Here is a 12,671-nt window from a genome sequence, read left to right as displayed (position 1 = left end):
AATAAGTAAATGATTATAGAGGGATGATTACCGGTGTAGTGTGTGGGTAGGTGTGTGTGTAGTGTGCATCCTAACGGTCCACTTCTATTAACATATTAACAGGGCTCATAAAAATATCCTGTACAGCATCTTTTTTGCTTTTTTGGACCAAATAGAATTTCATTGTCTCCGTCTGAAAATTATGTGAAATTCTTTTGCACTGGAATACAGGATGGGATAAATCAGTTTGGGTTACCGTTACTTAGTTACTTCTCAGAATTCCCCTATCCCCAAAATATTCAATTCAGGCCCAGAGCTATTGCTCCTGGTGCTTGACTGTAAGATTATGTACATATCACAAAGACAGAGAGATGTTACCCACAAGGCTTTAAAAACATGGATTCTCAATTTTAACACCTGTCAGAAGTATTAGCACTTATCACATTGTACTTTGCTATTTAAATAAAACACTTATGTCTGTGTCCATATAAGACAAATGTGACTTGACCCAGAAAACTATTCCTCCTGGAAAATATGTGTAATATCTGCCCAAAAGGCCCTTGGATATTTTGTTGTGACAAGACTTATTTCTCCTCTTGGGCAAGATTTGAAACCAGAGCCATGAGCATTTACACTGGTCAATAATTCTCAGACACTTATTTGGATAAGACACAGAGAATTACCTTCAGCCTCAGCCCATTTCCATTTGGCTAATTTTCCTGCACCTGTTAAAATTGTTCTGCCTGCTGAATGACCTCCCTACTCTCCAGATATCTTGTCTCCGGCTGCAGAATCATGACTCTGTGCATGACTAAAACATCAATTTGTCTTGCCAGAGTGCTTGGCTTTATTTTTCAGTGCACTTGATGCACTTGATGAAGAAGTCATGAACTAGACTAAATGCCTAGACTTTAAAGGTATTATGTTATAGATGGGTTTTGCTCTGAGAAAACAAAACTCTGAGTCTCTAGTATAACTTTATTTTATTCTTTGAATGGTTGCTATAACACAAATGAGTTCAGCCACAAATAACAGAAAATCTGACTAAGAGTGGTTTGAAAAGAGGAAGTTTTCTTTTTCTTGCACAATCAGAAATCTAGGGGTAGGCAGTGCAGACTGGTACAACAGGGACCCAGAGTCTTTTACTACTAAATTATCCTTGCATATTGTCTTTTGTCCTCATACTTTTCAGATCATGGTCACCAGATGGCTATTGCCCTTCCAGGCTTCCTGTCCCTGTGCTACTGGCATGAAGGAGAAAAGGAAAAGGAAAAGGGCAAAATGTCTTTCTCCTACTGTAGCTTTGGGTTTTTGATTAGCAAGAGAGAATCTCCCTTGAGACTTCTGCCTACATCTCATTGGTCTGAACTGGGGTACACAGCCATCCCTAGCTTTAAGGGATCTTGAGAAATTTAGTAGTTTTTACTCTCGAAGTCAGGATCTGTTAGTAAGAAAGACTGGGCTAATGCATTTTGGATGAGCACCTAGTAGTGTCTCCTCCAGATGCCTGATATGCCAGTCTCCCATTAGCAGATCTTCAGGTTTACTCTCCACCCATCTTCACTCTGCTCTCTATTCTAGGGACTGATCTTTATGACTACATTCAATACGTCGTTGTTCTTTTCTTATGGCGGGTTCCCTAGACGCACACCCTAAGATGGGGATTGGAGTACGCATGATGCATCAAGAAGGTGCTCTCAGGACAAACCAGTGGGGCTGTGAGGGAGGCAGACAGTCAATGGGAAAGAACTACAGAAGAATATTGTTTCAAGTGAACTGTAGCTTTGGAATGATCCCATGGGGAGCTCTGGAATATAAATTGTAACACAGAGCTTTTCCAACCTGAGGCAGTGGACTGGAGGTTTTCATAGCAACCTCCCCATCAGTCACAGAGGATGTGTAACTCACAGGCAACTCCAGGTAACGTACCTCAATCACCCGATGATAGTCCTCTTGAGAAGGTCGTAGGTGAAAGCCTTTAACAGGAGGACCCGCAGCAACTGGGGAATCACACACCAACCAAATCCTTGGGAGGGGTTTCAATGCTCTGGGTTGCAATGAACAGCTTCTATGTGGGCTTTCTGATTTCCCTTGGGTTTGGGCAGTGGGAGCCAGAGCAGGTGATCGGCAAGAATTGGAAGAGAGTGAGGAACAGGCGTTTATTCCCTTGTCTCCCTGCCTGCTGATTTCTTCATGAGAATTCTCAGATATATAAGGGAATGTGAACTCAAGACTTAAAGCAATTAGAATCCATTTAGAAAAGTTATGAGGTACATTGGAAGAATTAAGCTAAAAAGCAAAAAATCCTCAAACAAAAAGTGAATCATGGACTTCCATAGATAATAAAATTAATTTTGAATTTGTTCTATTTACAGTTAATGGACACAAAAAACCCAGATATTTCAATTTTAAAAAGGATTTATTTTTTTAATTTAGAAAAAAAGTGTTTTCCCTAAATTTTAAAAAACTACAAATAAAATATGCAACAAGAATGACAGTCCTGGCTTCAAGTCCTGGCCGCGAACTGGACCCGTTGCCCCAGTCCTGGTGCTGCTTGCTTGCACTGCTGTGCAACGCCTCAGGTCTGGGTCTTAATATTTCACATATTTGAGTCTCCATTCAGATCAAAGTTTTTAAAAATTATAAAATGCTTACAGGACTTAAGTAAACATACAAGTAGAGATGAAAGGAAGCCCGAGGATTTTCTCTTTTTCCCCACAACTGTCCTTATGCCATTAGAAATAGAATAGGCTTGAGATCCGGAAAGCAATCCTACACATCCCTAAACACAATGTTTGGCAGAAAATAAATATTAGGAATTTTAATTTTTATAATTATTGTTTAATAAGAGAGAGTATATTTGGTGTTTTCAAGTGTGGACAATTATACAGTTACTTCTTAATGACAACCATTAAGCTAAAGAATATTTTGTCATTGAACAAGAAATCAGTTTAAAAAGTAAGTGTGGGGCTCCTGGGTAGCTCAGTTGGTTAAGCATCTGACTCTTGATTTCGGCTCCGTCATGATCTCAGGGCTGAGATCAAGCCCCACATTGGGCTCCATGCTGGGGTGCTGGGCGTGGAGCCTACTTAAGATTCTCTCTCTTCCTCTCCCTCTGCTTCTCCCCTCCCCCTTCCACCCTCTCTCGCTCTCTCTCTCTCAAAAAAAAAAGTAAGTGTGTGAGAAAGCATAAGTCAAAATAGCATAGGACACAGCCAGTTATTTATATCTATAGTAGATGGAGAGTTATAGGTCCAAAGAAAGGTCTTTGAAAGAACCAACTACTGCAAACACTTAAATGAAGTTTGAGTTATTCTGGAAGGGGACACTCATACTGAATTTCTAAGGAAATCCAGAACATAGCACTATAAAAAAACACAGATTTTTCTGTTTGAAATAGTCAGTGAAGGAGAACAAAGGGTTGAGGAAAATACGAAGGTTTAGGATTGTATAATGAAAACAGACTAATTCACTTGAGAATAGATGAAGTTCCTAATAAAGCTCAGTTTAAAGAATACTTCTGGATGCATTACTCTACCCATCACACATAAAAAGCACCACTATAAGGTGACCAGTATATTATGGCTTATAAAGTATCTTTATTGTTACTTTTTCAATTACTTTTGATAGTGACTTTGAAGTGCATCATTTTGTCCCCATTTTCTTTTTTAGTTGAATAAACTGAGGCCCAGAAAGGTAAATTAACCCTCAGACAGGCTTATAGTAAAAGTCAAGACTCAAACCCATGACCACCAACTCTGTGACTTGTTTTCTGAACTTAACTCTTTTTACCTCACCACAACTACCTTATAAAGTGCTTTCATAAATAATCAAAATTGGAAAGGCTCTTATAGATCTAAGTTATTCAAACTTTCATTCAAAATAGGGTAGCTCAATAACTCTGCCAGTGACCCTGTCCCTGCTTGAGAATTATTTTCATCCCATTATGGAAGATCTCTAATCATTAGAAAGTTCTTTCATATATAAAACCAAAATTTGGGGCACCTGGGTGGCTCAGTCAGTTAAGCGTCTGACGTAGGCTCAGGTGGTGATCTCAGGGTCCTGGGATTGAGCCCTCCCCACCCCACCCCCGCCCCCACCCAGGGCTCCACACCTAGCAGGAAATTTGCTTGTCTCTCTCCCTCTGCCTCTCCCCCTACTCGTGTGCTCTCTATCTCTCTCTCAAATAAATAAAATCTTTTAAAAAAAATCCAAAATTTGACTTAGAGCATATACTCCTTGTCAGATAATAGGTAATGTGATCTAAAATGATGCTTCAATAACCTTAAAATTAAACTTAAAACTCACCTAATTCTATTCTAGAGCAAATAGAGTTACAGCAACATTTCACACCTGTGGTGGGATAGAGTGGGGACAGAATGTGCTCTTTAGAGACAGAGAGACCCAAATTCAAAACTTGGCTTTACCATGTTAGTTCTCTGAATGTGTTTACTTATCTAAAATGAGAATGGTAACACCTATTTTCAGGGTTATTGTGAACAATGATTATGAAATGTAACTATTATTATTCATGGCTAAGGGCTTTTACTTGCCTCATACAAGAAAATATAAGAGAATATGAATTTTCTAGATAGTACATTTCATCCTTGAAAGCAATCTTTTGGGGTAACTGGGTGATGGGCATTAAGGAGGGCACATGACGTGGTGAGCACTGGGTGTTATATACAACTGGTGAATTACTGAACTCTACATCTGAAACTAATGATGTACTCTATGTTGGCTAAATGAATTTAAACTAAAAAATAAATAGAAATTGAAAAAAAGAAACCAATCTTTTGATGAACTATCTCATAATCTCTTAGAATTCCAGCAATTTTTTGTTCCTTAGGAAATTCAGAAAAATACTTAAGAACAAAGTTAATGAAAGAAACTAATAAATACATAGATAGAAAGCTACAGATTAACTTGTCATATGAAAAGATTTTCACTTAGTATATGCATGAAGTAAGTTTTTCCATCCTAAATATTGTCGTGCTTGCATCCAGGAAAGGGTACATTTGAGATTTGATTAGGTTGCCTTTTGCTCCAGACTATTCATCTCTTTATTGTGTTTTCCTTCTCTATTCTAAGGCCTCTGTACACGTCTATAAACAAATGAAATTACCTGTAAGTTAGTAAATATTGTGCCTTGAATGATTCTAAATTGAGAATCTTGGTAATTAAATCTTATGCATAAGAGGGCCTTTATGCATCACAACCATGCCTTATTAATACTACGTGTTTGGGTTTATTTTGTTCCCTTAAGTCTCTTTTTTTCCCTAAAATAATAATTCTGGTTGAATTTCTTTACAATGTCTAATTATAACTCTGTGTAAAAAAGGCAAGTCTGTGATGAGCTCACAATAGAAAGTGCTCATTTTAAGCAAAGAAATGAACTCTAATTGCTACAGTGTAGTCCCCAGTTTATTAGTGTCATTGACTACAGGACTGACAAAAATTGTACAATTTATACATTTGTGTGGCCTCATTAAAATCACGGAAAACATTAATTTGTACAAATGGTGAATATTCCCAAATCTAAAACTATGGTAAATATCCAAATGTGGTCAAATACACGCAGATTGGGGCTATGACATATACTTTTATGACTCTGGAGATCTAATTTATTAACACTGTTACAAGGTTTTTAATGGAGTGAAAATGAAGTCAGATTAAACTTCTTCCTGATGACATTAAAGCTCTAATCACAACACATAGACTAATAAATGTTACTTTTTAAGTAATGAATGTCCCATCAAATCTCTTTTAATTTGAATGAAATTGTAATTGGGAATGGACACTGAAGAAAAGCACAGTATCCCAGCACTATATAGAACACATACATTTTGGGCATCTTGTTTCTGCAAGACACTGAATTGATCGCTGAAGGAAATAGAGAGAGGAATGAGGCAAAATCGCTCAGCTCTGGGGGCTCACAAACTACTAAAATGCTATCAACTGTGAGAGGTACCATCATTCTATATAACACAAAGAAGTAGAAAAACAAAACCCCGCCAAGCAATTATGTCATTGCATTGACTGTAGGATGCATGCCTATTTCAGAGATGTTTAAACGTGAACACTGTTTATCCTAGAATCTGTGAAATACTGTATTTTGGAAGTCTAATGCAAGCTCTGCTATAATAAGAGTTCTACCAAAGGTGCCATCGCCCTGAGAACACAGAGGGAAATATTCATTTTGACTAGAAAATCAGAGAATGCTTATAAAGAGGAAACAGTTGTGTGAACCCTTGAAAGTAGACCAGAGTTTAGACTTAAGCAGAAAGGCTGGAGAGGAAAGCTTTATTGGAAGGGAGAACAGATGCTGAAGAGCTCAGAGAACACAAGCATCATGTGAGTGAACAACAGGCCACCTGGGAAATAACGAGGAGCCAGTGAAACAGGTGACAATTTGGAAATTTTGACCAGAGATGTGCTGAGCCAGGTGAAAAATTTCAAAAGATTTGGCTGAAAACCAATGATTTGACTCTTGAACTTCTCAGCATGTCACAGTGTAAAAGAGCTAAAAAAAATGAAAAAAAAAAAAAAAGATTACAGAGGAGAATTTCCTTGGAGACACCTGTCCCGGGGGACCTTTCTCTGTGCCATGTTCTTTTCTCACATCAAATTTAGCAAGGGGACTTTTTTTTTTTTTTAAGATTTTATTTATTTATTTGAGAGAGAGAGAGAGAGTGCATGAGCAGGGGGAGGGACAGAGGGAGAAGCAGGCTTCCCTCGGAGCAGGGAGCCCGGCTGGGCCTGGATCCCAGGACCCCAGGATCATGACCTGAGCTGAAGGCAGACACTTAACCAACTGAGCCACCCAGGTGCCCCTAGCAGGGGGACTTTAATGGGGCAACTTACAGGGCTTAAGTTATGTGGACTCTGCCAATAGTTTACACAGCAAAGTAGTCCTCTTCAAGCCAGTCAGGTGCTTGTAAATTTGAAGGGCCAGGCATGGAACCTGAGATTGGTTGTTAGTTTAAAAAGGATCCATTCCAGATAGCGGCCTTACAAAACAAGTGGACCCAGGTTGTAAGGGGCTGTTGGGGAGCACTGCAAGCTGAAAGAAATTTGGGGAAGTTGGCTGAAGGAGAAGCCCTGCTTACACACAGGAATACGCATTCGAAGGAAGAGGCAGCTTTAAACATTGGCCAGGATCAGAAGCATGAGATGTTTTATTTTATTTTATTATTTATTTATTTTTAAAAATCCCTATTATTGAAATACAGTTGACATACAATGTTATATTAGTTTCAGATCCACAACATAATGACATGACAATTCTATACATTACACACTGCTCACCATGATAGGTATAGTTGCCATCGGTCACCATACAACATTATTACACTGTTATTGATTATATTCCCTATCGTGTACTTTTCTGTGACTTACTTATTTTAGAGCTGGAAGTCTGTACCTCTTAATCCACTTCACCTATTTCACCCATCTCCCTACCTACCTCCCCTCTGGCAACCACCAAGCTTATTCTTTGTATTTTTGAGTCTGTTTCTGTTTTGTTTGTTCGTTTGTGTAATTTTTAAATTCCACGTATAAGTAAAATTGTATGGTATTTGTCTTTCTCTGTTTTATTTCACTTAGTGTAACACGCTCTAGGTCCACCCATGTTGTCACAAATGGCAAGATCTCAGTTTTTTTATGGCTAATACTCTCTCTCTCTCTCTATATATATATATGTATTTATCTATATATCACATCTTCTTCATCCATTCATCTATCAGTGGACAACTGAGGTTGCTTCCATATCTTGGCTATTGTAAGTAAATAAGGCTGCAATAAACATAGGAGTGCATATATCTTTTCAAATTAGTGTTTCCGTTTTCTTTGGATAAATACTCAGAAGTGAAATCAGTGGGTCATATGGTATTTCTATTTTTAATTTTTTGGGAAACCCATACTGTTCTCCACAGTAGCTGTACCAATTTACATTCCCATCAACAGTGCACAAGGGTTCCTTTTTCTTTGCATCCTCACTGGCGTTTGTTATTTATTGTCTTTTTGGTACTAGCCATTCCGACAGGTGTGAGGTGATATCTCATTATGGTTTTGATTTGCATTTCTTTGATGATTAGTGATGTTGAGCATTTTTCATGTGTCTGTTGGCCACCCATATGTCTTCTTTGGAAAAATGTCTATTCAGGTCCTCTGCCCATTTTTAAATCAGATTTTTGGTTTTTTGGTGTTGAGTTGCATAAATTCTTTATATATATAAACTGGCTATTAACCCCTTGTCAGATATATCATTTGTAAATATCTTCTACCATCCAATAGGTTGCCTTTTCATTTTGTTGGTTTCCTTTGCTATGCAAAAAGAACTCAACCACTTTCTTACACCATACACAAAAATAAACTCAAAATGGACTAAAGACCTAAATGTGAGACCTGAAACCATAAAAGTCCTAAAAGAAAACATAGACAATAATCCTTTGGACATCACCCTTAGACACATATTTATGGATATGTCTCCTCAGACAAGGGAAACAAAAGCAAAAATAAACAATTGGGACTACACCAAAATAAAAAGCTTTTACACAGTGAAGGAAACCATCACAGAGCCATCTTATTTCAGGATGGTCAGATGAGAGCTTGCCTTTTCCCTTACCTCTCTTTCCTACTCCATGTTCTACCTTAGCAAGGTCAGAAACAGCAGCTGACTAAGTGAGGGAGGAAGTGCATGAGACAAAAGGGGAATCTTCTTCTCCCTTTTCTCCTGCAAACAGTAGTTTATCCCAGGACCCAGTTAGGGGAAGGAAAGAAATTTACCATTACATTAACGTTAGAGATTTGATTGACATATTCAACTGGCAAATTTAGTCACTGAATTCAGATCATGATTATAACTTAAAGGGAGTTTAGAAAGAAAAGAAAGAAAGAAAAAAAATCTAAGAGAAAAAAAATTGCCATGAGATTGTCTAAGTTTTCATTTGGAGTAGGGGACGGAATATTTACATTGAACAGTTTAAAAAGATGGTGAAAGATAAAAAGCAAGTTACTTTTATAATAACAACCCATTAATTCTGCTGTTTAACTTATAGGTTACACAAGGTAAAGGAAGAGTTTAGACCAGATGGCATAGAACCTACTAAGAATTCTGGATTTTATTCTGTAAACTGGTGGAGAGACATCAAAGGGTTTTGAGCAGGGACCACCGGAATCTCCTCCATGTGTTATAGAGTTTCAGTCCTTTGCATTAAAGTATTGTGTTTCCTTACATTGTGCACTTACAGAACTGTGCTGTGTCATGCATAACTTTCAGTACTGAAAGTGTACATTACACTCTTGAGAAGGTTGATATTAAACCTAAGTAAAATATCTGTGCTATCACAATAATTTGGGTTGTCTTTACAGAACAGATAAAAGGACCAAGTAGTATAGGAAGGTTGGCAACAAATGAACATATAGAACAGACACAAAGGGTCCATATAAACAAAATGGATGGTGTAATGGTTCACTATGAGCACAACGGTCCTATATAACTGAACCCACAAGTCCTCAGAGTCATACAACAACAAGCTTTCACTTAGTTAACATGGTTGTGGGTTGGCTGAGGTCGACTCATTCAGGCTGAGCTCAACTGGGGCAACTCAACTCTGCTTCATGAGTTGCTCATCTTTCTCACAGGCCTAGAAGGGTATGCCAGATGTATTATTTCAGAGTCATGGCAGAGGTGCAAGAGGACAGGTAGAAGCACCAAAAAGCTTGTTCAGCCTTAGGTCATGACATGCCTGCTAACCCTCCACAGGTCAACTCAAGTCACATAGCCACAGCTAAGCTAAGGGTTGAGAAAATAGCACATACTTTTTGTGGGAGTAACTGCAAAGTCTCGTGGTATGATGGTTGATTTTACGTGTCAACTAGACTGGATCACAGAGTGCCCAGACATTTAGTCGAATGTTATCCTGGTGTGTCTGAGGGTGGTTTCCAGATGAGGTTAATATTTCAATTGGACTTCGACACGTGGCAAAGGGGTGAAGAATCAGGGCCGTTAATGCAACCTACCCAGGTGGTTGCCTAAATCAGTACCATTTAAAAAAGTAGATAAAGATAGAGAAGGATGTTCAAAATGTAACACACGAACACACCCCCATGTACACATGTGTACGTACACATACACAGTTATCATGCAACAGATGCCACAGTTTGGTCAAGAGCACCAACAGTAGTATTACTACCTTGGGCCCTGTGAGGACAGAGACCTTCGTAGTGAAAAGCTAAGCAAAGACTGACAGGGAAACTATGCGTTCTTCTTCAACAGCAGCACAATTAAGGCAAATTCAGGCAGATGGGGGCTGAGGCGGTAGGTATTTCTATGTTTTTTCTTCTGTATTCACTGTAGGACTGGCTACTAGAGGCTCCTTGGGAGCTCTGTGTGTTGATTAGATATCCGTTAGAAGTTTGGGTATGAAGGCATCTGGGTTAGGCAGGGGAGACAGATTCCAGGGCTTTGCCTGAGGTTTCCTTCTGAGGGACTCTCTCCAAGGGTCTCATGCTTCAGGGCTTAGAGAACCAGCTGGGGTTGGACCTGGTTGAAGGGCCAGGAAGGGCAAAGTGCAGAGCACTGCCGGTCCCCTGCCACTGCCCTCACTTGTGACACATCCCACGCCACTTGTACTGAGCTGTAGATCTGTTTTGTCTAACAGTTTTTCCCATTCGTGCCCTATTATTTATTTTAGCTATCTTTATTTTCTTCTTTATTTTGATTTTTTTCTTTTACCATTTTATCATCTTGTTCCTTTTGATCAAGTTGTGATTATCTACTTTTTTTAAGTTTTACGTTTCTTTTTTAGCCTCGCTTTTATAAATGGCCACCGGAAGCTAACATCTCCAGGAACAAGAGCTGCACGTATGGGCTGTGACCCAGCCTTCCTCCCCACGTCAGGGCAACTCCCCGCAGCCGGCGCCACGTCTTCAGGAGCTCCACCTTGCGATGAGACACAAACACACCGCAGCTAGACTGCTGCAAGGCAGGTCCAGGAATGCAAGGGTACTTTCTCTCTTTATCTGTAACCTGCTCTGTCTAAAGCAGAAGATTTATAAGACCCCCCACCCCACGTCTTCATGAAGGTAAGTGGGAGGTGAGGGAGTGGAAATCTGGATCCCTCAGGAGGGCTACCAGGGGACAACTTGCTCCGACTCCCCTGCCAGGGCTGTAGGTGTTCTCTGTCCAAGCCGACTCCATCAGTCTTTAGCGTAGGCTGTCTGACACTGGCTGTATTTACCATGGATTATCTTGGGGTTCTTCTAAAAGACTGTGAATTTTATTGTTTCAGTCAAAGGATTCCTTACCAGGAGGTGGGGACTATAATGCAAACTACCTGGAGCCCAGTTCTGGGGGCTCATTTGGACCAGCGGGATATAGAAGCGGGTCTTCTTCTTCTTCTTCTTTTTAAGATTTTATCTATTTATTTGACAGAGAGAGAGAGAGCACAAGCAGGGGCAGCAGCAGAGTGAGAAGCAGGCTCCCCACTGAGCACGGAGCCCGCTGCAGGACTCAATCCCAGGACCCTGGGATCATGACCTGAGCTGAAGGCAGATGCTTAACCGACTGAGCCACCCAGGTGCCCCCAGTAGAAGCGAGTCTTCTTACATCTGAGTCTTTTGAGCACAGTTTGTCAATGCTATCTCACTTAAGTATCTAAAAAGGAAGGAAAATTAAATACTATTATAATGGGCATGGTGAGAGGAGACCAACCTTCCAAAGCAAATCCTAGTTTTCTGTCACCTACTCTGTGCCTCAGTTTCCTCATCTGTATAATGGTGAGAATGATATTACCTACCTCATCAGGTTTCTGTGAGGAAGAAATGTTACTATGATAGACAGTGCAAAAATATTTGTTCAATTAAGATTCATGCATACATATGTACTTACATGGGCTGTTATGTATTGCTTCATGACCAGTAATGACAGGACAAGAATGAGACTTGCCTTCTCTCTGAGACCTAGAAAGCCAGCTCAGGGAAGAGGTGATTATCTGCAACCAAGGAGAGAGGTCTCACCAGAAATTAACTCTGCCGGCACCCTGATCCTGGACTTCCAGCCTCCAGAACTATGAGAAAATAAATTCCTGTTGTTTAAGTCACCCAGTCTGCAGTATTCTGTCATGGCGATCTGAGCAGGCATACTTCTGGTGTATCTTCCTCTCCTTATAAGGACACCAGTCCTATTGGATTAGGGCCCCCATCCTTATGAGCTCATTTAACTTTAGTTACCTCTTGACAGGCTCTGTCTCCAAGTATAGTTATATTGAGGGTTAGAACTTCCACACACGTATTCGGGGGGGGAGGGAGGGGCACAATTTGGCCCACAGTACCATTCAAACACTACTTCCTTAAATACATACAGATGAGTAGAAATCCTTGCTATACACTCAAAATTATTAATAATTTTAAATTTATGTGTTTAATGGTTATCTCGCCTAGTAGACTGAGTTCAATGAGGGCAGGGACAGTGTCTATCTTCCTTGTCAGTATATACCCAATTCCCAGCATAGTGCCTTGCACATGAAAGGTATGCAATAAATATTTATTTAATGAATAAATGGATTCATACTGCCATGCTTCTGTTTAAAAAAAAAAAAGTTTTGGATGTCACCACCTTCCCATATTGAGCCAGAGATCCTCTTGCCCTTTGGATACTTCCTTTGGACCAGCTAGATGCTCTCAAATAT

At 39.6% G+C, this 12,671-nt stretch overlaps 1 long non-coding RNA gene across 1 annotated transcript in view; it reads left to right on the top strand.

Annotated features, from left to right (window-relative positions):
* Positions 1 to 12,335, top strand: part of LOC118010410 — a 41,781-nt gene extending 29,446 nt beyond the window's left edge. Inside the window, exon 3 of the long non-coding RNA XR_004679191.1 lies at positions 10,791 to 12,335. This is a non-coding gene — a long non-coding RNA (uncharacterized LOC118010410). The remainder of the gene's footprint in view (positions 1 to 10,790) is intronic.
* The last annotated feature ends 336 nt before the right edge of the window (positions 12,336 to 12,671 follow it).

The sequence above is a fragment of the Mirounga leonina genome, unplaced genomic scaffold, assembly GCF_011800145.1.
Source record: "Mirounga leonina isolate KUSES-001 unplaced genomic scaffold, KU_Mleo_1.0 Mir_129, whole genome shotgun sequence".
Classification (NCBI taxonomy): Eukaryota; Metazoa; Chordata; class Mammalia; order Carnivora; family Phocidae; genus Mirounga; species Mirounga leonina.
The sequence above is the reverse complement of the archived record's forward strand: the minus strand, read 5'-3'. Positions and strand labels throughout refer to the sequence as shown.